The sequence below is a fragment of the Portunus trituberculatus genome, chromosome 2 (assembly GCF_017591435.1).
Source record: "Portunus trituberculatus isolate SZX2019 chromosome 2, ASM1759143v1, whole genome shotgun sequence".
Lineage (NCBI taxonomy): Eukaryota > Metazoa > Arthropoda > Malacostraca > Decapoda > Portunidae > Portunus > Portunus trituberculatus.
This window is the reverse complement of record NC_059256.1, coordinates 1,273,611-1,297,473: the sequence shown is the minus strand read 5'-3', so window position 1 is coordinate 1,297,473 and position 23,863 is coordinate 1,273,611. Positions and strand designations below refer to the sequence as shown.

The following is a 23,863-nucleotide window of genomic DNA, read 5'->3' as shown; positions in this document are numbered from 1 at the left end:
TCAAGCGTGAGGTGGGCGGTGTGGCGGATAACCACTAGTGACGCCTGGCGGCCAACAATAATAATAAACCCCGCGCTTTACGATTTATAAATTTTCAATTTCTAAAATCTTAAATTGCCTTATAGTGGACTGACGTAAGTGGGAGTTTGACGTAACTCGAGACCGATGTAACCCGGGACCTTACTGTATATATATATATATATATATATATATATATATATATATATATATATATATATATATATATATATATATATATATATATATATATATATATATATATATATATATATATATATATATATATATATATATATATATATATATATATATATATATATATATATATATATATATATATATATATATATATATATATATACACACACACGTTTGGCAGCATATTGGGCCACTGGTTTACCACCACATTTATGATGTCATATGAGTCATTGGAAGTTAGAGGAGCTACGTACAAATTCTCTCACATTCTCACATTTATGTTCACAAAACATTTCTATTAGCTTTTTACAAACCTTGCCCCAAGAAAGGATGGTTTTGTAATGCATAAAGTGAAATCTTACATGGAATACCAAACAATAAAGCAGAGATGAGATGAGCCACAGACGAAGCGAGAGACTCGCACCGACTCAGCCATTTCTTCTTCTTGTGACCCTTTTAGCCTGCGTGTTGTCTTTCCACATGATATTTGTTTCCACTCCTTTGTTGTCTGCTATAATGGATATCATATCTTAGTATTCATATACGCTCATGCCATGAGGATAACTTCAACTCCGTGGCAGTGAGTGATAGTGAATTAGTAATGAAATACTGCGGTATTTCATTAGTAATTCACTATCACTCACTGCCACGAAGTCCAGGTTATCCTCGTGGCAGGAGCGTATATGAATACTAAGATATGATATCCATTATAGCAGATAAGAGAGGAGTGGAAACATAAACATCATGATGAAAGTAACATGCAAGCAAAAGGGTCACAAGAAGAAGAAGAAGCGGCCGAGTGGCCGCGAGTCTCCCGCTTCGTCTGTGGGTCATCTTATCTCTGCTTTATTGTTTGGTATTCCATGTAAGATTTCACTTTATGCATTACAAAAAAATTCTTTCTTGGGGCAAGGTTCGTAAAAAGCTAATAGAAATGTTGTTTTGTGAACATAAAAGCATATATAAGACAGTAACACCACCTGGAGAGGTGGTGTTCCCAGCAACCTCGGAGCAACCTGAAAACATCCTTGTCACCGTCCCTCCAAGCGTTCATGGATGCCATTTCGCTGCAAGAGGTTGCTCTGACGTTGTTAAAGAATCTTGGATACAGCTCCAGGAGCGCTAGAGACAGAGGCGGGGAGCCAGCCAATCACAGCGAAACTACCGCGTTTGGTCCCTCACCCAGCAAATTCAAACTCAGAAAATTCGCTAAAACGGATGTGGTTGTACGTTATGCGGATTTTTGGTCTAACTTTATATAGTACGTTAAACCGGAAATTCGTTAAACGAACGTTCGTTAAGCGGAGTATTACTGTACAGTAAAGTCCCGGGTTACGTCGGTCTCAAGTTACGTCAGTCCACTATAAGGCAATTTAAGATTAAAAAAATTGAAAATTTATAAATCGTAAAGCGCGGGATTTATTGTTATTGTTGGTGGTTGCCCGTCACACCGCCCGCCTCACGCTTGAATACAATAACACCTTGCCTCACTTCCACCACACCGTCGCCCCTGGCAAGTGTTATCCTACTTCTGCGTTTACTGACTCAAGTTCTTAGTATCTTGCTCAATGGTACCAAAGAGAAAACTCCTTAGTGACAGCAGTGATGCTAAGAAAAGGAAAACCATTACGCTACAAGAAAAAGAGGACGTAATTAAAAGACAGGAGAAGGGAGGCAACAGCTGTGTGTGAGGGAGTGAAGAAGAAAATGGGAAGCCCATTACCTTGACAACGGGGAGGTTGACGACCTTGAGGGCTTGCACACCTATCACAACAATAACAACTCCGGAGCCTTCGTCTGGGCCACACGACACTTACAGCTCACTTGCACTGTCTGCGCCTGTCTGTTGATCCCTATTGCCCTTTCCTATTGCATTTCCAGCCCCGCTGCCCAAGCTTCTACTCCCACCGCACTGCACTACGCTCCCAGCTGTCTGCCCTGGGCATGACAACATTCGACCTGCCCACCCTCCTGGCGGCCTCAGGGCCACCCTTCTCGGCAACCTGCAGTCCTTCGCGTTCGTGGCCCTAATCAACAACAAAAACAAACTTGTGTTTCATATTCCTATGTAGTTGTAAATAATATAACAATATAATCTTTAATTTACCTGAATGACCATAAACAATGATTGGTTGAAAACTCGATAATATGCTTTGAAATGTACGGAAACTCGAGTTACGTACAAAATCGACTTACGTCATGTTTCAAGAACGTAACTCTGACGTAAACCGATACCTTACTGTATTGCCAAAAAATGTCCACACTTGCTGAGGAAGCAGTGAATGTTTCAAACAAACAAACACAAACACACACACACACACACAGATCAAACAGTGAATTACACACACACACACACACACACACACACACACACACACACACACATTTATACACACACGGTCGAGGAAGGACGCAATACCGTCGCTCCCAAGAATCAGCTGATCTTCACTATCTTTGTTTGGGTTTGCAGTGGCTGGGGCGATTAGTGTGGACTCATTTTTTTCATGAATACAGTGTTACAAAATCATGAGTGATAAAGAGATTCCATCTAAATGCTGGTATGAGACACAGGAAAGAATGAAAGCTGATGATGACTATGTTGGTGAGGGAGAAAGAGCATTTGTAGGCTTTGATACGGCGCATACTTCACTATTTGATAGAGTGTTGACTATCGAACGTAAATTATATAAATTGATAAAGGAGAGTGTAGGATAGAGGCACTTGGCAACACTGCCCAGTGACTGAGGCTCCCGAGCTGCTAGCTACCCGGCAGTCAGCTTCCCACCTTGACGAGAGAGGGACGCACTCACAGCTACTGTATACCTCCATTGCCACTCAGTAAAGACACCACGGAAGCCTGCCTTTCCTTCAATCCTGCATGGCGCAGTGAGACGGAGCTAAGACGTGGACATCCCCTACGTCCCTACCTACGCCCAAGATGTACACACCACGCCATCGAGGGGCAACTGCAACTCGGGGGAGCGGGACCAGCTCATCCCGGAGGCAAACCCATGCCGCTGCTAGGCCAGACGTTACAGGCCTTCTGAACAGCATGGCCTCCCTCCTGTCTCAGTCTCAACGCCCCTCAGGCCACCGCGTTCCTGCTGCAGCCACGCCAGAGAAGTGCCGGATGGAGATGACGCCAGCAGGATTTCGAACGTGGCGTCGCTCAGTCAAACATGGCTGCGCCTCTCAGCATGGCCCGACCAAGAGGCCATGCTCCATGTGAGGCTGCTCTGTGTCCCTGACCTCCAGTGTGCCCTGGATGCAAGGTTCAGCGCAGATCAGTGGGAGGCCCTGGACCCTAAGGGCGCCCTGGACGCCATAGAAAAATTCGTACTACAGGCAGTGAACCAGGCAGTGAGGTGGGCGGAATTTTTCAGCGCCTGCCAAGCCCCAGGTGAGTCAGTGCAAACCTACTTGACGCGGTGCGCCCAGGAGGCTCGTGAGTGTGGATTCCAGTGCCCTGGTTGTGACCGTGACCTCTCAGAATACATGCTGTTACGTAAAGTGATGGTGGACTTACATGACGCTGCCCTAAAGCAGGACGTGTTCCGCCGATGTGGCTCATTCGTGGACATAGACAGCTTGAGTATTCATTGTTTGTCATACGAGGCCGCCCAGCGAGACGCGGCAAAGTTTGCGCGGGAACGAGCAGTGGCTGGGGTGGATGCTGGTGCCAACAGCTTGAGCGAGGATGAGGAACCGGTAGTTGCCGCCTACCGCCAGCCACCAAGCCTGGGGCCAGGTATTGCCCCAACTGTGGTGAGAAGCACGACTATGACAAGGCATCGTGCCCCGCTTCCGGCCGCAAGTGTGGGGCGTGTGGGAAACCGGATCACTTCAAGAGGGTATGCAGATCGACCAGGACACGGGAAGCAAGTAAGCTAGTGAGCACTGTCACCGTTGGCTCGGCCACCCTGTGCCCCGAGCCCGTACTACAGGTGTGTGTGGGGCCACTGGTGAGCAAGGTGGCGGTCGAAGTGACAGCTGTGGCTGATACCGGGGCACAAGTGTGTGTCGCCGGCCCAGCCATGGCAAGATCACTGGGTCTCAAGCCTGCGCTGTTACAGCGTCGGGCTGGCATCAGAGACCTGGCAAAGATCCCCCTCACCTGCCTGGGTGCAGTGCCATGCCGCATCGGCCTGGGCGGGCGCTCTACTGTCCAGGATATATACTTCGTCAAGTCGGTGGAGCGCATGTATCTCTCGTTCATCACCTGCAAAGAACTAGGCCTCCTCCACGACAACTTCCCCCAGCCACCGCTGTTGGTCGCCGGTGCAGAACAGGAAGACACTGATAGAGGTCAGGCCAGGCCAGGCCCACCACTGTCCCTCTCCCACCACTCGAGGAGAATGTGTCTCGCCTTGAGGAGTGGCTGCTACATTGGTTCTCCTCCTCGACCTTTGACACGAATTGTTACCCGCTGCGGGTAATGCAGGGCCCGCCACATCGCATCCACCTTCAGGAGGGCGCACAACCTTACGCGTGCCACACACCAGCCTCCATCCCCAAACACTGGGTGAGCGAGGTAAAAATGCAGCTCGACGACGACGTCAGAAGAGGAGTGATTCGACCTGTACCAGCAGGGGAGGCTACGGAATGGTGCGCCAGGATGGTCGTGGTGGCGAAAAAATCGGGAAAGCCCAGGAGGACAGTTGACTTCCAAAGATTAAACGCCAGCTGCCTGCGGGAAACACACCACACTCCCGCTCCCTTTGACATGGTGTCCGATGTACCCCCACACTCGTACAAGATGGTGGCCGACGCTCACTGGGGATTCCATCAGGTTGAGCTGGAGGAAGAAAGCAGGCGCCTGACAACATTCATAACACCATGGAGGCGGTATCAGTACTGTCGCACTCCCATGGGGCACTGCTCGGCCACAGACGCTTATACGAAGAGATTCAATGACGCGGTAGTGGACTTCCCTCGCAAGCATAAGTGTGTGGACGACACGCTGCTCCACGATCCCAGTGTCGAGGGGGCATTCTGGCATGCCTATGATTTTTTGGAGCTCTGTGAGAAAGGGCATCACATTGAAGCCTGAGAAATTCAAGTTTGTTGGCTTCCACCTTGGTTGGGAGGAATACCGACCCACTGAGGACAGATTAGCGGCCATCCGTGACTTCGCCATGCCAGCACAGCCCACAATCACAGACGTGAGGTCATGGTTTGGCTTCGTGAACCAGCTGGCGCCATTCCTGGCCACTGCCCCTGTGATGTCCCCCTTCAGGGAGCTCCTTAAGAAGCCAGCAGGAAAGAAAATCTACTGGGACGAGCAGTTGCAAATAAAACTACGGCAGGCCAAAGACACCATCTGCCAGCTCGCCAGTGATGGGCTGGCATATTACGCAAGACTTGAAGCGGGGGAAAGGCGAGCGAGGCGGTGAGGGTGGAGGTGACAAAGATGGTGCGCGCGCCATGCCGGACGGGGAAGCGAGGGAAGATGGCGGGCAACTTGACGCCAACAAACCCGTGTTTCCCAGAGGCCGCGAAGCCCCTGGCAGGCCCCCAGGAGCCCTCCACGGGCCCGCTGCTCCAACAAGGCCTCAGTCCCTGTCCACGGCACCAGGAGGGGCAGAAGCGACACTCCCAGGGCTCCCGAAACACCCCTTGTCGAGCCAACAAGGCCCCAGTCCCTGTCCACGGCACCAGGAGGGGCAGAAGCGACACTCCCAGGGCTCCCGAAACACCCCTTGTCGAGCCACAGGCACCCTGCCATATCCAGTTGGCGCCAAACTGTCTCACTCCTTATGTCTCTTACCTCATCCCGCAGCGCCTGCAGGTCCTTCTCCAGCTCACCCTTCACTGTCTGCAGATTCTGCTCCAGTTCACCTCGCACACTTTCACAGGAATGATCGGTGTAATCCTGCGCCTCTGCCCTCAAGGAGCCAAGGCTAGACTGCAGCACCTCCATCAACTGCTGTGTGTGTTCCGCCTGCCGCTGTGCCTGTTCTGACTGCTGCCGTGCCTGTTCTGACTGCCGCCGTGCCTGCTCTGACTGTTGCCATGCCTGTTCTGACTGTTCTGCCCTCATAGACGCCAGCATAGACATTATCAGCTCGAGCTGGTCGGGCTTCCTTTCACCCGGCTCAGCCTCACCACCACCACCATTAGCCTCAGCTCACGCTAACCAGTCACAAGCAACCACAAGCACGGTAAAACACAGGACACTAAATCCTCACTCCTGACACCACTGTTACCTTCTCAGCCTTGGTTATCAGCTTTGACTGGCTGCGTCAGCTTCGTTGTCAGAGTCCGGAGCACACCAGCACGACGCACACAATGGCGGGCAACGCCGGACAGAGAAACACCAGCTTACTCACGTCCTTTACTGAGTCCTCAGTTCACAGTACATCACAGGGCAGCCTCCACACACACACACACAGGGCACTCAGGCACTCACAGGCATTCCCAGGGGCGGGCACAACAGACTACAGTAGCAGGCAGCACTTCTTAATTACAGCACGTGCGTCTCACCGTCTTGCCTTGCACGTGCTCTCTTGCCGACTCTCTCCCCTGCGCTGCGCCAACACTCACAAAGCCAGCCCGCAAAAACACACACAACACACATTTGTAACAATATATATATATATATATATATATATATATATATATATATATATATATATATATATATATATATATATATATATATATATATATAAAAGAAAAAATAAGAATGAGGAAGTAAGGAAGAGATACAACGAATAATGAAAAATAATGAAAGGTGAGAGGAGGAAAAAAAAAGGTATTTTTTTGGAGAATTCCAGGAGACAGGATAAGAAAATGGTATATAAGAGAGAAGGAAGAGGCAGCATTGGACCAAGTATAACTAAAAGTCATAAGGGCAAGAAACTAAAAATAATGTATACGAACATAGATGGGGTTCTATCAAGTAAATTAGAACTAAAAGATTACATAAGGAAAGAAAAACCGGATATTGTATGCCTGGCTGAAACAAAACTAAATGGGACAATCAAAATAGGCACAGATAACAGATACAACATATGGAGGAAAGACTGAGGGGGTAAAGGAGGAGGAGGAGTCATGATAATGTTAAGGAAAGAGATGGTGGTAAACCATGTGGAATGTGGGGAAGAAAAAGCAGAAGTACTGTATATTAAGATACATATTAATAAAAAAGAGTTAACAATCATTGGAACATATGTGCCACCAAAAACAAATTCATGGACCAATCAAGAATATAAAGACATGATAGATGACACAATAAGGATTCTAATGAGAATCGTTAAAGAAAGGAGAAAAGTGATATTAGTAGATTTCAACTGTAAAGAAGTGGACTGGGAAAATTATGAAAGTGGTATGGGGGAAGAAGCCTGGGGAGAAAGATTCCTGAACCTAATGATAGACAATATGATGGATCAAAATGTAAAATAAAACACAAGATTCAGAGGAAACGATGAGCCAGCGAGATTGGACCTGGTTTTTGCAAGGGCTATACAAATGAATGATGATATAAGATATAAGTGCCCATTGGGAAAGAGTGATCATGTAATATTAGAAATGGATATAGAAGAGGGAAAAGAAGATAGACATGAATCATACAAAGGAGACTGATTAAATTACAGAAAGGCTGATATTGAGAATCTCAAGAACTATTTCAAATACGCTAACTGGGAGGAGATGGAAAACTCTGAGGGGGTGCAAGAGAAATATAACTTATTTTTGGAAATATACAAAACAAGAGTCAGGGAATATGTTCCGAAATATAGACCTAAAGAAGAAGAAAAGAAAGATTGGTTTAATGCAGTGTGCCAAGGCAAAGGAGAAAAGAGATGGAGCATGGAAAAGGTGGAGGAGAAATAGCAATGCAGTAAATAAGGTAAACTTCAAGATAGCAAGAAATTAATATGTTAAAGTGAGGAAGGAAGAGGAGAGGATCTATGAAAAGGACATACAGTAAAACCTCAGCTCACGACCATAATTTGTTCCTAAATCCTGTTTGTCACCCGATTTGTTCATCCCTTGAATCAATTTTTCCCATAAGAATGTATTGAAATACCATTAATCCATTCCAGACCAAAAAAAAATCATACTTTTGTCCATAAAACCCATTCAAAATAGACTTTTAATGTATGCATGACAAACAAAATAATTATAGAAAGCCTACATTGTTTGACTTACCTAAATGCTTTCAAAATGATCAGAAAATGAATAAAAAAAGAAAAGGTTATTTACTTGAGAGACTGGACGTTGATGGCATGATGGAATGGAGGAGAGGAGGATGGGGAGGAAGACAGACAAGATCCAAGAAGACAGTCATGAGAGAGAACTTTGGATGTGCGCAGTGTGCCAGAGCTACACAACAGCTGTGTAGCGTCACAAGTCAGTGCCGATATGTGGGGCCCCGTTATAGCAGAGAGGGTAACGACGAGGAAGCTACAGTAGAGCGTGCCGGTAACATCACCATGCCCAGGAAAAACAGGAGGAAATCGTGGTGGCACGGAGATTATGTTATGTAATATTTTTCGAATGTTCCAGTTTCTAATTTCTTTTGTGATTATATTTTGTTTTGTTGTTGTGTGATAGCCGGGTTGGCTATCACACAAACGGCTCACTTGCCGACGAGCCGTTTAACCTCGTTCGTCCCCCAAAATATCATCCGTCCCCTGGGTCGATATATTGACAAATTTTTTGGTCGTCTCCCGAATTGTTCGTCCTTAGAAACGTTCATCAAGCGAGGTTCTACTGTAGTTGAAAAATGCAAGGAGCAACCAAAATTGTTTTACAGATTCATAAATGGGAAAATAAGACAAAAAGAAACAATAGAAAGGTTAAAAGGAGAGAACGGGATGGTGGAAGACCCAAAAGTATGGCAGAACTATTAAATAATAAATTCCAGGAGGTCTTTACTAAGGAATCCAAATTTGAAAGACCACAGGGTAATAGAGAGACAGTCAATATGAAGGAGATTAAAGTAACCAAGCTTGAAATAAAAGAGTTAATGAAGGAACTGGATGAAGAAAAGGCAATGAGACCGGATGAAGTCTCAGGCAGAATACTGAAAGAATGTAGGGAAGAACTAGCAAGTCCTATACACATCATAAAATGCTCAATAGAAAATGGAACAGTACCAGTAGAATGGAAAAGAGCGGAGGTGGTTCCCATATATAAGAGCGGAAGGAAGGAAGAACCTTTAAATTACAGACCGGTATCACTAATATGCAAGATGTGTGAAAGAATAATAAAGAAACAATGGATCGAGTTCCTTGAAGACAACAAATTAATATCAAATAGCCAATTTGGTTTTAGAAAAGGTCAGTCATGTGTAACTAATTGATTGAGTTTCTACTCTAGAATAATTGATAGAGTACAAGAGAGAGAGGGAGAGGGATGGGTTGACTGTATTTACTTGGATTTAAAAAAGGCATTTGATAAAGTGCCACATGAAAGGTTGCTGTGGAAATTAGAGGAGAAGGATGGTTTAATAGGAAGCACATTGAGATGAGATGGATGGAAAATTATTTGAGAGGGAGAGAAATAAGGACGGAAGTTAAAGATATGAAGTCCAAGTGGAGAGCAGTAGACAGCAGAGTGCCACAGGGGTCAGTATTGGCACCAATACTTTTTCTCATCTATATAAACGACATGCCAGAAAGAGTGAACAGCTACATAAATCTGTTTGCGGACGATATGAAACTGTGCAGAGTTATAAAGCAAAAGGAGAATTGTGAAATACTGCAAGAAGACCTAAATAAGATCTGGGAATGGAGTAAGAAGTGGGAAATGGAATTCAGTGTGAACAAAAGCCATGTCATGGAAATGGGAAAGAGTGAAAGACGACCCGTGGGAATCTATAAGATGGGAGATGGAGTAGAACTGGAGAAAGTCAAAAAGGAAAAGGACTTGGGAGTGACGATGGAAGAAAACAATCAACCAGTAAGCCATATTGATAGAATTTTCAGAGACATATAATTTGCTAAGGAATATTGGAGTAGCATTTCACTACATGGACAAAGAAATGATGAAGAAACTAATAAGTACTATAATAAGACCTAGATTGGAATATGCAGGAGTAGTGTGGACCCCTCATAAAAAGAAACATATAAGGAAGTTGGAGAGACTACAAAAAATGACCACAAGAATGGTTCCAGAATTTGAAGGGATGACATATGAGGAGAGACTAAAGGCTATGGATCTACCAACATTGGAACAAAGAAGGGAGAGAGGGGATCTCATACAAGTTTATAAATTGATCAACGGAATGGACCCAGTAGACAGTGAGTATCTGATCCTGAGAGAAGAATATGCCAGTCGAAGCACAAGATCGCATAGTAAGAAATTGAGGAAGGGAAGATGTCCAAGAGATATTAAAAAGTATAGTTTCCAAAGATGTGTTGAGACGTGGAACAGTTTGAATGAAGAAGTAATGTCTGCAAAGAGTGTACATAGTTTTAAGGAAAGATTGGTTAAGTGTAGATATGGAGATGGGGCCACATGAGCATAAAGCCCAGGCCCTGGAAAACTACAACTAGGTAAATACACAGCGTGGCAAATTCACAGCACAGCCACCGAGTAGGATGCATGCATCTGAGCAGCTCACCAAGATTACTACAAAAGGAGTTGGAGATTGGCCTACAAGTATGTAAAGGGGGGAGAGGGGGCCATAGGTTCTCCTATCTCCATATTAAATAAGTGTTAGATCACATATAAGGGATGACTAATTTGAGACATTGAACCAAGTAGCGGTGCCAGGTGTATGGCAGAATCAAAACATATGCCAAATGATAACCAGCGCTTTATAGAAACCCCTATTGGTTTAAGGAACTGTCAGATGATACTATGGAAAAGGATTTCTCGGGTTTCCAGGATGAACGAGGTAATGTGAGAAGGCTTATTAATGTAGAAAGAGAATTAAGATATATGAAGGAGGTGATGTCCAGTCTAATGGACAAACAAGACTGACTGATAACAGAGAACACAGTCCTGAAATTGAGAGTAACTGAATGTGAGAAGGTCAGTGCAATAAACCAGGAATTGAAAGAGGAGATTCAGGAAATAAGGAAGCAAAATGATGTTCTAAAAACCACATGCCAAAATTATGAAAGCTCTTTAAAGAGGTTGCAGGCTGAAGTGCAGGACGGGATTACAGACAGGGCAGAAGGTGGTCTAGGTGATAAGTTGAAAGAACTAAGAAATTAATGGAAACAAGAGCAAGAAGAGGAAAAGTCAAATTTTCAGAAGTGGTAAGGAGACAAATTGAGGAGAACATGAAAGTTGCCATAATAGAATTTATGAAGGAGAAGGAAGATTTGGTGTGGGATGCAGTGGACTAGAAAAAAAGCTTCGTGATTAATGGGATAAAGTAAAAGAAAAGTCCAAATAAATCCATGAGAGAACGTGAAGAAAGGGAATTGGCCAAAACTGTTATCAAACAAGTACTAGACAGCACACAAGAATTTGACCAGGAGATGGAGAAAGTGATTAGGCTGGGAAGATACGGTAAAGGGGGTAGGAGACCAATGAAGGTGAAAATGAGATCCCAAGTGGCTGTAGAAAAAATGATGGCAAAAAAAAGGGAAAAGGAGAAAGTGCTAAGAAGTGACGCTAAGGAAAAAAAGAAAAAAAAAAAAGAAAAGGACAAAGATAGAGAAGAATTTTTACCTGAGGGTTCTGGATATGAGGCTAAAGAAGTGGTACCTATGGAAAAAAGAGGAGGTCGTGGAGGAGGCAATAAATTAAGTGACTTATACTAACATAGATGGTTTGTTATCAAGTATATTGGAATTTCAGGATTATTTGAAAGAGAAAAAGCCGGATGTTATGTGCATCGTTGAAACAAAACTGAAGAGTGAGATCCATGTCAACTTTAAAGAGGAGGGATATAATACCTGGAGGAGGGACAGGAAGGATAAAGGGAGAGGAGGAGTGCTAATAATGGTTCATGATAATATATGTGTGGAGGATGTGTAATATGAAGAGGGCAAAGTGGAAGTTATGGGAGTAACAATCAGAACAGAAGATTTGAAGAAAAGAAAATTTATAGATACATATGTTTCACCAAAGACTAATACATGGGGATCAGAAGAGCACAAAGATATGCAAAGAGAGGCGATAAAGTGCCGAGATAACATGATAAGAAGAGATAGAAGAATACTCTTAGTTGGAGATTGTGACTGTAAAAAGATAAACTGGAGAGAGATGGAAGTAATGGATAATGCTGGACATTGGAGTGAGAAAGTGTTACAGTTGATTATGGGCAATAATACAATGGACCAGTGAGTGGAGGAGTCAACAAGGTACAGGGGGGAAGAAGAACCATCGATGCTTGATCTATAAGTAAACCATCCTAAATTTAAGGTCAGGGTGGGGTCGAGGGTGCAATGAGTAACATTTCTTATACATATAAAAAGCATCACAAACAAGATAGATTGATATTAATGAAAGTTTGATAAACCCAATACGATGCATCAAAGAAAAACAAGCTTATTAGCCATAAGGTATTTACATGAGGTAGAAGAAGTGTGGCATAAACATTTGACAGTGTTGCTTTAAAATCTTTGTGTACTTTATTGACTTACTGGAGTTGTAAGGTGGACAGGTAATGTAACAATTATGCTTATGTAAGATATCACCTGATAGTAAGAAAATATAGAATACATTGGTTTCTCTATAAATATAAATGTTTTTAAACTTCTGCCGAGCGGCAACACTCAGGGCGACTGAATGAGACCGGGTCACGTCCTCCTGAGTGACCCTGGGTGAGGATTTAGGTCTATCGGGGAAACCTTTTACAAAAACGCGCCAAGATTTTTACCCCATTGGCTGGTGTGGAAATAATGTCAAAGTTTTAATATGGGCACAATAACATGAAAAGTATTATCAAGGAAGCAAAGAAATATAAACAGGAGGAAGAGAGAGAGAGAGAGAGAGAGAGAGAGAGAGAGAGAGAGAGAGAGAGAGAGAGAGAGAGAGAGAGAGAGAGAGAGAGAGAGAGAGAAAGGATGGGAGAGAGGCAGATATAGGAGGAGGAAAGAATAGAAGTCATAGCAACTTCTTACAGAAATATGACAACACTGTAAACAGGTGCGTCCTACTACCTGACCCCACCCTGGCCTTTAATTTAGGATGGTAGGACTATAGTTTTCACAAAGAAACCAGAGTCCCCTCCAATCATACAATAACTTGGTCCAATGGGGAAAAGTGATCAGGTGACACTAGAGATGCAAATGCAGGAGGAAGATGAGAATTGTTACAGAGAGGATTATAAAGGAGAGAGATTAAATTATACAAAAGCGGATTTTGAAAAATTTAGGATTTATTTTACTAATATTGAGTGGAGTAATATAATGTGCAGAAAGACTGTACAAGAGAAATATGACATAGTCTTACAGAAATACAATGGAGTAAAAAAGTTTGTTCCTGTTTATAGAGTTCAGACAAAAAAGGCAAAAGATAAAGCATGGAAGAAACTCTTAAAGCAGGGACATGACCATAACAGACGGCAGTACAAAGATGCTACTAATGAATATATTACAGTAAGGAGAGAGGAAGAAAGAAAGTTTGAGAAGGATATAGTGGATAAAAGCAAGGATGAACCCAAACTTTTCTACAAGTTTATAAACAGCAAAACAAAGAATAAGGAAACAATTCAAGGAATAATTAAAGAAGGAAAGACATACCAAACAGAGAAGGAAATGTGTGAAATAATGAATGAGAGCCTCAAAATGGTATTCACTGAAGAAGATGATTCCACAGAACTTAATATGACACTGGATTGCCAAGGATTACAGGAGATTGCAGTGCACAAAGAGGATATTGGAAGATTACTGGATAAGTTGGAAGTGAGAAAAGCAATGGGGGTGGATGGTATATCTGGCAGGGTGTTAAAAGAATGTAAAGAGCAATTACTGGAGCCAATTTGGGAAATAATTAAAAGTTCCATAAATGAAGGGAAAGTTCCACTAGAGTGGAAGAGAGCCAACGTAATACAGATATTTAAAAGAGGAAAGGCAATTGAACCACTAAACTACAGACCAGTGTCACTTACAAGTGTTGTAGGGAAGTTATGTGAAATAATTATCAAAGAAAAATGGGTTAAGTTTCTAGAAGAGGAGCAAGTCATATCGAACAGGTTCAGGACAGGGCGGTCATGTGTATAAACTTATTAAACTTCTACTCGAGTTATTGCAGGACTTGAAAACAGAGATGGATGGGTAGACACAGTATACCTGGACATTAAAAAGACTTTTGATAAAGTCACTCACGGAAGACTTCTTTGGAAACTAGAGAACAAAGGAGGACTGCGTGGAACCTTGCTCGAATGGACAAGAGATTATTTGAAGGATAGGGAAATGAGAACTGTGATCAGAAATACATACTCATCTTGAGGTAAAGTAACTAGTGGAGTGCCACAAGGATCAGTGTTAACCCCCATTATGTTTCAGGTTTATGTAAACGACATTCACATTGGGATAAACAGTTATATAAATTTATTCGCTGATGATGCAAAGTTGCTAAGAGTTATCAAAACCAGAGAGGACTGTCTGCTGTTGCAGGAAGATTTAAACAAGATCTATGAATGGAGCAAGAAGTGGAAATTGGAGATTAATGCCAAGAAATGCCACATAATGGAACTAGGAAAGAATAAGAGAAGACCATTATGGAACTATTTGATGGGAGAGGAACAAATAATGAAGACTAAAGAGAAAAAAGATCTTGGAGTGATCATACAGGAAAATCTGAGCCCTGATAAACACATAAACAAGATATTTGGACTATCATATAAAATGTTGACTAATATAAGAGTGGCATTTCATTACATGGATAAAGATATGATGAAAAAAATCATCACAAGCATGATACGCCCAAGGCTGGAATATGCAGCAGTGGTGTGGTCTCCAAGCTCTAAAAAGGATATAAGAAAATTGGAAAGGATACAGAAGATTGCTACAAAGATGGTGCTGGAATTAAAGGACCTCACATATGAAGAACGACTGAAGGAAATGGGACAGCCAACCTTACAAGATAGAAGAGAATGCGGAAACCTAATAACAATGTATAAGATAGTAAACGATATTGAAAAGATAGACAAAGAAGACCTGGTGCTGTTGACAGAAGAAGATGGAAGGACAAGAGGACATGGAAAGAAGATCAGGATGAGGCAGTGTGTGAAGGATGTTGGAAAATACAGTTTTCCACACAGAATAGTGGAAAAATGGAATGCATTGGATAATGGAATTGTCACACCACATAGTGTGCAGAACTTTAAAGAAAAATAAATAAATGGAGATATGGAGACAGGACACCATGAGCCCCGCTTGAACCCTGTACAATACAACTAGGTAAATACACACATCACTGACACCATACAGAAAGGATGTGCTGAGCAGCTCGCAGAGAAAGTACTTGAGCAGGCGTTGGAGCCTGACCTAGACGTATGTACAGGGGGGCAGGGGGCCCTAGGGTTCTCCTGTTTCCATAATAAATAAGCTTTGTATTGTATAAATGGAAAAATGGAGAGAGAAACGGAACTGGGTAGCGCGGCCAGACATATGACATCAAAACAAACGCCATCTTGTGAAAATCAGAGATTTATTGAAACACCTGTTGGACTGAGGAGATTGACTGGAGAAAGACATTTCAGGATTTCAAGACGAAAGATGTAGTATGAGGAGGCTGATAAACGTGGAAAGAGAGATAAGGTTCATGAAACAAGTGATGTCAAATTTAATGGACAAGCAGAACAAACTGATAACAGAAGACACAGCTGAGATCAAGATTAGTCGAATGTGAGAAGGTCAGTGTAATCAATCAGGGATTAAGGGAGGAGATACAGGAGATAAAGAAACAAACTGATTTACTAAAAGCTACATGTCATGACCACAAAGACTCCTTAAGGAGCCTACAGAAAAAAAAGTACAAGAAGGGATTGAGGACAGAGTAGAAATTGGATTGGGTGAAAACAAGCTGAAGGATCAAATTACAAAATGTATAGAAAAAAGAACAAGAGAAAAATGTTAAATTTTCAGAGGTTGTAAAGAGACAAATTCAGGAAAAAACAAAAGCCGCTGTTATGCAAGTAATTAAGGAGAAAGATGATCTAGTGAGCAATACAGTAGATAAAAGGAAATGTTTCACGATATTTGGGGTGAAGGAAAAAAAATCCAAACAAGTTTATGAGAGAACGTGAAGAGAGAATTGCCCTAAACTATTATCAAACGTGTACACAGGAACTGAACAAAGAGCTGGAGGAAGTGATTAGGTTGGGAAGAATTAGTGAAGAGGATAAGAGACCTATGAAAATGAGAATGAGATCACAAGTGGTGGTGGAGGAAATTATGACATGGAAAGGGAAATTGGCTGATCATACTAAACACAAAGATATAGGAATAAAAAGAGATATGAACCTAGAAGAGAGGGAAAAAGAAATGAAGCTAAGGAAAAAAACGAGAAAAAGACGGAGATTGAGGAAAAGAATATCTATTGAAGGGTTCTAGATAAGAGACTAAAGAAGTGGTATCAACGGAAGAAGGAGGAGGTCGTGGAGGAGGCAAGAAATTAAGAAAGACTCATACTAATATAGACGGGTTGTTATCCAGCGTGATGGAGGATAGGGATTATTTGAAAGAGAAAAAGCCGGATGTAATGTGCATCATTGAAACAAAACTAAAAGTGGAGATCCATGTAAACTTTAAAGAGGAGGGATATAATAGCTGGAGGAGAGACAGGAAGGGTAAAGGGGGAGGAGGAGTGCTAATAATAGTTTGTGATAATATATGTGTGGAGGATATGCAACGTGGTAGGGGAAGGCAGAAATAATGGGAGTAACAATCAACAGAGGAATTGAAAAAAAAAAAAAAAAAAGAAAAATCATAGTTACAAATGTGCCACCAAAGACAAATCATGGGGAACTGAGGAACAAAGATATGCAAAGAGAGGTGATTAAATACTTCGATGATATGGTAATGGCTGGAGAGGATATATTCGTGGAGGTGGTACAGTATGGAGATGGAGTGGCTGAGGTTTTAAGCCTAACAATTAGGACCAGTGGGAGGGAAAGGAGGAATATCATAGTAACATATGTGCCACCAAAGACTAATACATGGAGGCTTGATGTCCACAAAGAATTGCAAAATGAAGTGCTAAATTGCCTGCACAATATGTTAAGGAAGGACAGAAGAGTGCCACTTGTTGGGGATCTGAACTGCAAACATGTTAATGGGGAAGAAATGAGTTAAGTTAGATTGGATGGTTCTCTGACAGTTGGAAAGGAAATTGACTCCTTTTCATCCCTGTAGTAGAGGCAGCCTTGGAATGTCATGCAGTGTGGTCTAGGATTCTCTGGCAGCAGTTTGATGAAATGCCTACACTTGGCGACAATAGACGTGACCGTGGGAAAACAACAAGTGCAACTTCCCTTGCATTGTAAGTAACTCCTCCAACCACTACAAAACGTCCATGGCGTAAAAAAAAAAAAAAAAATACCGACTGTCAACTCATCCAAGCTGTCACTCAAATTTTGAAGGACATTTAAATCAACGGTCAGTCTTGATCACTCCTTAGTCGGAGATGAAGGGCAGTGTCACCTTTCCACCCAACTCATCCACGTGACCTTGTGCAGCTGACAAACATCATCAAGCACAAATATTTTATATATCAAAGAGATACACGAAGCAAGATGAGATAACAAGTGTGATTCAGTGCTACAAATTGTGGCTAAACAGCCATGAAACGTGTGAGTGCATGTACAGTGCGGTGCCTTGTTGCAAAATTCAAGGCAAATGATGAGTGTGAGCTTCCACGCCACAATTTTGGTGGAGGAAGGCGTCCAAAGATCTCTGAAAAAAAACTTTGACTGTTATAAAACATGAGTCAGAGAAAAAAACAGATAGTACAGCAAGACAAATTAAAGAAAATAATGCCAGTGTTCTGCAAGGAGTGAGTGTGCGAACCATTCAGAGAGCCCTCAGAAAAAAACTGAAATACAAGAATGAAAAGGCACGAAACAAACCGTTGGTGACAGAGGCACGACGAAGGAAGAGGTTTGAATTTGCTCGGAAGTACGCGTCATGGACTGTTGATGACTGGATTAAAGTTTTGCGAACTGATGAATCTGTGTTTCGTGTGAGTGACACAAAAGGCTTGAGGGTGTGGAGCCGCCCGGAGTCTGAACCGTGTCCCCAAATATACCGTGAAGACTCTCAAGCATCTTCCTTCTGTTATGGTGTGGGGTGCATTTTCATATGGAGGTGTGTCTGACCTACATCTTTTTTCCAACAAGGGTGAATCAGTCACTAAGGATGTACAGTTACACCTTCTAAAGGATAAGTTGGCTACTTGCTTTGCCGTCACTGGTGCAGAGGTGTTCCAGCAGGATGGAGCTCCTTGCCTTGCTGAGAGAGAACAAGGTTGAGGTGATACCTGACTGGCCACCAAATAGCCCTGATATATCACCTATCGAGAACCTCTGGGCTATACTTAAACACAAATTGAGAGAAGAAAACACATCTACAGAGGAGAGATTAAAAGAGGCAATTCATCGGGCGTGGAATGCGATACCAGCGGCAACTCTGCAGAACCTTGCAGCCTCTCTCCCACATTGTCTCTTGGAAGTAAGAAAATGCAAAGGACAAGTAAACAAGTAAGAGGTTAGTTATTGAGGCTACATATGCACTTCCAATTCACTATATGTAATTACTTAACAGTTATTTTCAGCACACAAGTTGCATTTGTTGTTTTTCCGCGTGGTCACGTCTTTTGTCGCCAACTGTACTTATTGGTCTTTGATATCGGAGGGAGCATTAAGTTGAGTAATGTGTGTTGCAAAAGAGATCAGAAATCAACAAAATCACACAAAAAATGTCTGACAATACTTTGGTGGCGGCGAGCGTTGCTTTGTTATTGTTGAGCAGCGTTGCCACCGATTCACTACCCTTGGATTTGGGTCCATTGCAAAGGCTGCTCCCTGACATTACATCCGGATCCTCCCCAAGGGTTACTATCCAAACCCAACACTACAGACTTCTAGCCTTTGAGGGGGTCGTCTCCTGCCGGCCCCATCTCCACATCCCATCTAAGGTTACTAACCATACACAACAGTATAACCTCTCTCTCTCTCTCTCTCTCTTTAAAGATAAAAGCTGGCCAAGGGGAACAAAAATAATAAAGAAAAAATGACGTCCATTTGCCAATTGGTTAAACACGCTACAAATTGTCTTTGAAAAAAAATAAACAAAAAAATCCATGCGTGCTTGACACATTATAAGGGTGATTGGTTGTCTTGTCTGAACATGAAAGCAGTAGCCAATAACAAAGCTGGAATTCATTGAGCCAATCCTAGTGTGGCATTTCAAGGTGTGGCGAGAGAAGCGGTTCAGTTTGAACTATTTGAATCAGTGTTAGGAAGATGTCACCATGTGTTGGGTGTAGCGTGCACTACTTCCTTCATATTCAACACTTCTTTGAAAAAGACAAAAAAAGCTCACAGTTCCTAAGGGAGCAGGGTGTTTTTCCTAGTGCGGTGGAGTGCCCCAAGTGCCACAAACCCTGCACACTCAGAGAAAAGACTTGGAGGTGCACGGCCACTTCTTACATTCCAATAAGGTAATGACTTCCTGTGCATAGCTCAGCCATTGCAGTGAGGTTAGGATGGGTTGGCTTGGGTTAGGTTTTGGTTAGGTTAGGTTAGGTTTGATGAGGTTAGGTTAGGTTAGTTTAGGTTTGGGTTGAAATCTAACATAAAAGAAAAAAAATGGGTTCTTTTTACAGCAAAATCGTATTTCCGTTAGAACCGGAGAGGGAAAGGGTTAAAAAAAAAATCGAGGGAAACAAAGGGAACATTAATTCCATACAAGTCAAAATCCACCTGAAAAAACAATAATTTCATCAAGAAATGAGCTGTTCGTGTTATTGTAAAAATTTATCCCTTCTAGGAGGTAACAATGTTTGGTGTGGTGAATAACTCTTGGAGGGAATCCTGGGGGGAGTAGCCCCCACCCCCGCTACAAGGTTTTAATGCTAGTGTTTGTTTAGTAAGCCTTGTGGGGGTCTGCCGCCTGGGTTACAATGTTGGGTTTGGTTAGTCAGCCTTTGGGGTTTCCGCTAAATGTAGTGAATACACCAACAAAAGTAGTGAATACTTGGACACAACACTCAATAAAAACAAAGCAACGCTCGCCGCAGCCGCCGCCACCATCAAAGCATTTTCAGAGATTTTTTGATGAACTTTGTTGATTTCTGACCTCTTTGCAGCGCACATTACTCGATTTAATTCTCCTCCACCCCAAAACCCCGATTCCCCACAGGTCCCCCAACATAGCTGGGAATGACAGGTAGACATAAGTTGGAGTTGAAAAAAGTCACAACTTGAAAAATATAAATTTGCCACGGAACTGACATGAAGCACCAATCAATTCACTACATTTCTCACCACAGACTCCATGGTTGGCCGAAACTGCAAACACACCCAACAAACAAGCCGAGTCAACCTTGCATTACCTGTAGGTACAGGCTCAAATGGTGAACACTCACTCGCATATCTCTCTTCTTTACCTTTGTCTCGCCTCTCTCTCTCTCTCTCTCTCCTCCCAAGCCTCCTCTGGTCACCTCTCTCCCTTCTCCCTCCCTCAGCAGGCCGGCACAAGGAAGGGCCCACGAGAACACTTGATAAGTGTGAGGCGGAGCGCCACGAGCTACGATGTACTGTACCTCCTGTCACACACTTTGGGCCTCTGCTCAAGTCTGAGCGGCGAGCGGCGCCGGCGCGCCACACCACCTAAAGGCCACACTCAAACAAACTGACACTTTGCTCAGTTTGCTGTATTGTCATGGTTTGGTATGTTATTTAGCGGCGTACACACCGTACGTCACGCTCTCCACAAATAAAGACAAGAATAAAGATGTCACGGTGTGATTACACTCTGCACATTTAAGTGTTGCTAAATTATACCCAGTAGCCAAGAAAGAACCACAAATATCGGGTTCAACCTTGAAAAATTTAAGTTCAAGGTAGAGATGGGAAGGAATCTCAATCCATACTTCATAATTATTTATTAATCCAACAATACATGTATCAATCAATCATACTTCATACTCCTCTTCCTCTTTCCCAGCCACCTTCACCTTCAATCAGCTATTATTATTATTATTATTACTGTTTCTTTTCTTCCTCCCAGCTCTCCAACATTTCCTTTCATCCTTGAACATTTCTCCTCCATGTTTTAAGCCTATTGTGTGCGGCTGTCCTGGATTTCCGCTCTTCTGACCAGCAGGAGCAGGGTGATCGAGGGGTCCCAGTGACTGTCATCGGAGGAACAATGTTCTGAGGATCGGCTCGCGGCAAAAGACCCAACATGGCGATACACATTACACGCCGCCACACCCTCACACCGGCTACTAGCTACTGTCTACTGTCTACTCCACACACTTAACGCCACTTTCTGCAATTACTGCTGCACCTCAAAGGACAAATTCTAGGAAGAAAACATTATTTCCACTGGCATCTTGCCATTAGGGTTGCCACCTCCACCTCCTAAAAATACGGAACGCATTAGCTGAGGTTGGAACAGTGATGGCGGGTAGAAAGTCAATCATATTGACAAGGCTTGAAGATAAGCTCTTCCATAAGTACCCTGTATTAGGAGGAATTCAAGGATATTTTGACTAAATGTGAGGATATATTGCAAAATACGTTCATCAGTCAAGTTATCAGTAATATATTTTTGAAACTACATGTGTCTGTATAAATTCTAAAGAATGAGACACTGAAAAATATATTTCCCTTAATTAAAGAAAAAAAAAGAAAAGAAAACTCATTTGGAGAAAACAGTAGCGACCTGGAATACGAATGGATCATAAATATAGCCATTACTCATACATTTTCCAAGTGTACAGATCCTGCAGACGTAACCATGTTTAGTACCAGGTACCTAACAGGGATGAGACATAGGCATGGCACAGCACAGCAGCAGTGTTCTCCGCCCCTCTCATTTCTAGACTGACAGCATGAAAATATATAATTGAACATAGTACAATGATAAGTTAAAAATGGGCTAGTTGGTGATGGACCGTGGGCGTGGAGGCGGAGCGAGATATTACGTGTACGTCGTTCACGTAACGCACTTGTGACTTATTATTTATTGTTGAAGAAGTTTTTTGTTACATAGTAGAGGGTAATAGAATTTTTAAAATTAGTACCTTTTTTAGCATATTTCCTTTCCGTTTACATAATTAATCTTTTGGGCGGCACGACAAACCCCTAACAAACTCATATATTTTTGTGAAATGGTTATGTATTTGTTTCAATATTTGGTCACGATGACTTATTAATTTATTTCATTTGCTTGACTATTCATACAGGCAAATACGGAACAAATGGCGTTCCGTATTGGTTCAATACGGAACGCAGCATTTCACGCTTCAATACGGAACGGTTCCGTATTTTAAGGGACAGGTGGCAACCCTAACTTGCCACCAATACCGGTATCTTGACGCCAGTATTGGTGCCCTTTTTACGGTAGATGTGACAGATATTGTATAAAAGGAGGTACTGAGCCTGGGCCAACACGGGTCAGTCACGCGGGAAGTACTCAGTGACTCAGTACCAAGTCAGTAATGGTTAGTAAATGAGTAAGTTGTATGACTACATTTTAAACTGCCTTTCATTCCCAGCTTTATGTGGGGACTGTGGCACGTTGTGGTGTTGTGGTGTTTGGGTGAACATTGCACTATAAAGTAGAACTGGGCAGGAACCGGTTCACCAGTGACTATCACCGAGTTGTGGCATCCTTTCTCATCATCTCATTAGTCGAAAGAATGACATCTATGGAGAAGGTGCTTCTGTTGGCAAAGGTGCAGTTCACTGGCAACGAAATCATATCTAGACAGAAATGAGGTGATGTGGTTGGTGATGTAAAGGTGGTGTAGGTGAAGAGAATGTGGTGGTGGTGGTGGTGGTGTTGGTGGGGCTACATGTGTTGCGGTGGTGGTGACATGAGAGTGATGGTGGTGGTGGTGGTGGTGGGGGGATAATACGTGTGACGTGGTGATATGGTGTTGTGGTGTAGCTACATCTGAAGAAATATACATATGAACAGGTGTTTATTTTTAACTCACATATTTCATTCTTCTCAGCTTGAGATATTCCTTCAAAGTCTGGAATGAAGTGCATAACAATTTCACTCCACGCGTTCCTCTTTTCATTCTTGTTGCTGTATTGTTCATTGGATGAATCCCAAACTGCTGGGTGTTTTTCCACTTCGTGAATTAGATCTTCAGTGTTAATTTTCTCCACTACTTTCATCCCCTCCATCTCGCACGTTCTTTCCTGTGCAAAGCTGGCTGGACACAGAAAAGTCACAAAAGTGACAGATTAGAACGAAAGTTGTGCCACACGGTGGCTATGTATGAAAGCTCCCATTTGAAACAATGCCCAACGGTGGGTGACGGCAACTGCCTGTGACAGTCACTCGTTGACGGAGCGGGCAACTGCAATAGCCGGTTCCTCAACCGGACAACCGCAGTGGCGTAGTGTGAAAGGCTCCATTTGAAGTAATGGTAGGCAACTTAGAGAGTCACCGAGTGGCTGGAAATCCAGTTCAAGTTGACTCTCCTTCCCTGCGCATGGATTTCTTTGCCATTGGCGTGTATTGAGGTGACAAGGTGTATGTTATCTGCA

The 23,863-nt window shown here is 42.9% G+C and overlaps 1 protein-coding gene across 3 annotated transcripts in view; it reads right to left on the bottom strand.

Annotated features, from left to right (window-relative positions):
• Positions 1–21,054, bottom strand: part of LOC123501705 (gastrula zinc finger protein XlCGF17.1-like) — a 45,332-nt gene extending 24,278 nt beyond the window's left edge. For 2 of the 3 annotated variants that reach the window (XR_006673706.1, XR_006673705.1), the window contains exon 1: positions 20,740–21,054. The gene's annotated coding sequence lies outside the window, so the exon portion shown is untranslated. The remainder of the gene's footprint in view (positions 1–20,739) is intronic. The other variant, XM_045250720.1, reaches the window with a different exon arrangement.
• Positions 21,055–23,863: the final 2,809 nt, after the last annotated feature.